Raw genomic sequence first — 5,201 nt, 5'->3', positions numbered from 1 at the left:
CCTTTAAAATCACTTTACAACACTGTGCTCAAGTTCTTAGTCACTATCCGGCACACATTCCCGCCTCTTTGTGTACTTACAAGTGACTGCCGCGTCGTAGCCTAGCATCGGGCCCTGGCGGGGGGTAGCCCGGCGAAGCAAACTCCGGCAGGGCGTGGCAGGGGGCGACGGGTGGGCGTGTGTGTTCCGCCGTCATGGCAGCGGTTGGCGCCGCGGGAACCACTGGGGGTGTGGCCTGAAGAGGGAAAATAAAAGGAAAAAAAAGGGAATGAGATGAATTAAATTGTTATTTTTATTATTATTATTATTATTATTATTAGTAGTAGTAGTAGTAGTAGTAGTAGTAGTAGTAGTAGTAGTGATATTATTGAAATATCTAGACAGGTATTAAGGTATCTAGACAAATATTAGTAGTGGTATTATTAAGATGGTAGTAATAGTGATAGTTGTAGTAGTAGTAGTAGTAGTAGTGGTGATGTTATTGTGATATTGAGAGAATAGTAGTAGTGATATTATTCAGGTATCTTGAGAAGTATCAGTAGCGTTATTATTAAGATATTTATGAACGAGTGTTAGGCTCACGTGACCCCTCAACGCACGCCACGGGAAGGGAACACGAGCACAACACGAGTCCCACAACCAACCAACCAACTCCTCCCCATCCCCTGTGGTGGCGGTGGTGGTGGTGGGAGGCATCAACACCGACACACTAATAGCTCATCACCGCCATACTCGTCCATCACCGCCATCGTCACTCATCATCGCCATAGCGATACACCACAACACCGATTCATCACCATTTAATTATATTGCCTCATTCCCCACCCCCACCCACCCCTTCCCCCCACGTCCCCCAGTCCCCCGCCGTTAGTTTCAATGGTTATTTCGTCTAATTCTTCCGATGCAAATTTCCTCGCTGATTTATCTCCGCGGATTTCTGTGTTGGAATGTGTTTGTTTTGCGCGTAACTTGTGTGTTCTGAGCGGCGGCGAGGTGGTGTGTGTGTGTGTGTGTGTGTGTGTGTGTGTGTGTGTGTGTGTGTGTGTGTGTGTGTGTAGTTCAACATCCTAATCTACTTTTTTTATCATTATTATCATTTTCAGTCCAGTTAATTATTTTGGTTATTTTCTATCTAACTTTTTTTTTTACAGTAATTAGCTTGTGACATAACACACACACACACACACACACACACACACACACACACACACACACACACACACACACACACACACACACACACACACACACACACACACACACTTCCAAACTCTCAGCCACCTTTTCCCTCGAGACACCATCTGTTGCTTGGCCCTCCTCCTCCTCCTCCTCCTCCTCCTCCTCCTCCTCCTCCTCCTCCAACTGTCACCGTTTTAGAAGCTTTGATATTCCTCTTGATCCTCCTCTTCCTCTTGTTCCATTCATCCCATCCTTTTCTTCTCCCTTCCTTCCTTTCTTCCTCTTTTCTTCCCTCCCTCCTTCCCTCTTTACCTCCCAAACACTTCACTTTTGTCTGTATTGTCTCTCCTAAACCTCCCGTCTCTCTCTCTCTCTCTCTCTCTCTCTCTCTCTCTCTCTCTCTCTCTCTCTCTCTCTCTCTCTCTCTCTCTCTCTCTCTCTCTCTCTCTCTCTCTCTCTCTCTCTCTCTCTCATGATTTTCCTCTCCCTTTCATTCTCTTTTCTTTTATTTTTCCCACTATTTTCCTCGTTTTCCCCTCCCCTTTCATCCTTCTCCCCCTTCTTCTAACTCTCCCTCTCCCTCCCTTTATCTCCCTCCCTTTCCCTTTCTTCATTCTGTCTTTCCTCCATATTTCTTCCTCCCTTCCCCTCCCCTCCCCTCCTCTCCCTTCCCCTCTTCTCCATTCCATCTTTCTCCATCCCCTTCCGCACCCTCCAACCTGTCTTCTCTCCCTCCCCCCTACTTCCCCCCCCCCCCTGTATGTGTATGCTCGTCCCGGGAGTCGTTTTCTCTTTAATTGCCGCGAAGCATGACAGTCGCTGATCCCCGACGACCCGCTGACGTCATGAACTGGGGGGAGAAGGAAGGGAAGAAGGAAGAGATGAGGGAGTAGGAGAGGGAGGAGGAAAGGAAGGAAGAAAGGGGCGAGGGGAGGGGAAGGAGAAGTAGAGAAAAGAGGGGAGATGAAGGGAGGAGAGGAGAGGGGAGTGGACTAGAGGGAAAGAGAGGGGGTAAAGGAGAGGAAACGGAGGGGGGAGGGGAGATGAAGGCAGGCGAGGAGATAAGGGAGAGGGGAGAGAGATGGTGATGATAGTGGATGCTGCCGGATGCTGGGTGTAGAAGGGGGAGGGAAGGGGAGATGGGGAGAGACTGGGAGAGATCGCATTAACTTGAGGAGAGAAGAGATTATGATAGAGATGGATTTTGTGAAGTGGTGGGATGGTCGGGGAGATGGGGAGTTTATGGAGATGAGACTGGGGAGATTGCATTGGCTTGGGAGATGAGAGATTATGATTGGGGAGGATGCTGTCGAGGCGTGGGGAGAGAAGGGACATGGGGAGGAGACTGGGGAGATGTGATTTGGCTTAAGAGAGATTATGATGAGATGGATGCTGTGAATGGGTGGGGGGGAGGAAGATGGGGAGGAGACTGGGGAGATTAGATTGGGCTTAGGAGAGGAGAGATTACTAGCTGGGTGTAGAAGGAGGAAGGAGGGAAGACGATGGAGATGAGACTGGAAGGATGAGATAGAGACTGAATGTGTTGCAAGTCAGGGAGGACCGGGCATAGAAGGTAGGATACAGAATACTTGAGCGATGAATGTTTGGGAACTTGCGTCCGTATCTGAAGCTCTCCCTTCCTGGGTCGGTGTTCTCAGACGCTTCCATCTCTCACATCAACTCTTTCCAAAGGCCAAAGAGGAGATCAGGCGGGTCCTCATGAGTGTTCTTTTAGGTTCATGGCACAGGAGAAGGGTCAGAGTACCACCAGGGTCATTAAACCACCCCTAGATATGCCCCATACCCCTGCGAAAGCCTTGTTAAATATGTGAGCTGGGCGCCGAAGGGTTTAAGAATACGGCCCCTTTGAGATTAGTGCCGACTATACCAGTGCCAGATGCCATTCCCACGAGCTGCCTGCGAACCACTTTGGCGGGCTAATGGCTACATCCAACCTATTAACCTCTACTTAGAAAAATAAATTGGAAGTCAACTATGTGAAATTCAACGAAGGCAGAATATAATTATTTTGAAGTTGCCGTTGATTTCTGAGTTAGTTGGTATATGGCAGTACTAAGTGACACATCTTAGTTATCAATCGGAATTATCACACGCCTCATAGGGAACGACAGCCTGTGAAGGGAACGCCACGAACGGCCTTCCTCACCGCTGGACCGTGTGTGTGTGTGTGTGTGTGTGTGTGTGTGTGTGACGGTAGGCAAGAAAAACGGATCTAATTTCAGAGTTTTGCCGTGAATGGAAGAGAAAGAGGAAGAGGAGGAGGAAGAGGGAGAGAGGGAAGGTGTAGAGTGGTTAACGTTTCTGCAAAAGATAAAGATACACCTGGATACTGCTCTCTCTCTCTCTCTCTCTCTCTCTCTCTCTCTCTCTCTCTCTCTCTCTCTCTCTCTCTCTCTCTCTCTCTCTCTCTCTCTCTCTCTCTCTCTCTCTCTCTCTCTCTCTCTCTCTCTCTCTCTCTCTCTCTCTCTCTCTCTCTCTCTCTCTCATCAATACCTCCATCAAAGCGCCAATCCCTCGAGACTTGTTTTTCCAGTGTCTACAGAGAAGCCTTTCGACACACACACACACACACACACACACACACACACACACACACACACACACCACTTCATTCGAGTCACGAGGAAAAGAATGATGATGATGATGATGATGACTGACTGGTTGACTGATTGGGCGTTTGACTGGATGACTGACAGACTGGATGAATAAATGGCTGACTAGTTGACTGACTGACTGGTTGACTGAGTGGATGAATATATGACTGACTGGCTGATTGGATGACTGATTGACTGACTTACTGACTGGGTGACTTACTGAGTGGCTGACGTGCTGACTGATTGACTGCCTGAGTGACTAACAGGTTGACTGACTGAATGACTAGAGTGGCTGGATGACTTACTGACTGACTAGCTTTCGGAATGGCTGACTGACTGACTGACTGACTTATCGAACGACTAACTGACTGACTGGATGACATAACGGCTAACTGACTGGCGGACTGACTGACTAAATAACTGAAGGATTTGCTGATTACGCTAAGATAAAAATACATACATACACAGTTCATACATAAAAAAAGCACATACTTAAATAAATATAAATACACACACAGAAATAGTTATAGAAAACATATTGATAGATGCGAGATGCTGCCACCTGGAAGCAAAAATATACATCCATGTTTTTATTCAGCGCGATTCAGAAACAAAAACTAAAACTGATGGAGCGTTTTGAGCGATGGTTAAAGTAATTTCTGGCGGATATCTCGTTTCACTTGTTTTCCTTTTTTATTTTTTATTTTTTTTATTTTTAGCGTTACAAAAGCCGATCAACCTGACGACAGCAGAGAGAGGAAACTGCCTCAAAGTGGAGATGAAAAGAAAACGGAAGAGGGGAGAGAAACAACAAAGAGGGGGCGGCAGGTGTGTGAGAGGGGGGGGGAGGGAGGAAGGGAGGGAGAAAGAGGGGAGAGGGGGAGGGAGTGAGGGAGAGAAGTTGAGAAAGGACGATTGGAGGGAAAGGAGAGGAAAGACTGGAGAAGGGAGAGGAAGAGAAGGAAGTAAGGAAGGAGGAGAGACGGAAGAAGGAAGAGGAGGAGGAGGAGGAAGAAAAAGGGAAGAGAGAGAAAGAAGGAAGAAGAGAAGGACATGGTGGAGAAAGGCAGGAAGGAGGGGGACGGGGAGAAGGGAGGAGAGAAGGAAATGATAGAGAAAGGAAGGAGAAAATAGGGAGAAAGAAAGGAGGAGAAGAGAACAGAAAGGAAAAGAGAAAGAAATATGAAATAAGGGAGGAAAGATAGGAGAAATAAAGGAAGAGAGAGGAGGGATGTAAAAAGTAAGGAGAGAGGGAGAAGAAAAAAGGGGAGAGAGAGAGAGAGAGAGAGAATTTGTATCTGGAGGAAAGACGCGTAAAGGTTTTCAAGATGACCCCTCAGACTGCCTTTATGCTCTCTCTCTCTCTCTCTCTCTCTCTCTCTCTCTCTCTGTTCCTACCTACCTATA

The sequence above is a fragment of the Eriocheir sinensis genome, chromosome 5 (genome assembly GCF_024679095.1).
Source record: "Eriocheir sinensis breed Jianghai 21 chromosome 5, ASM2467909v1, whole genome shotgun sequence".
Lineage (NCBI taxonomy): Eukaryota > Metazoa > Arthropoda > Malacostraca > Decapoda > Varunidae > Eriocheir > Eriocheir sinensis.
The sequence above is the reverse complement of the archived record's forward strand: the minus strand, read 5'-3'. Positions refer to the sequence as shown.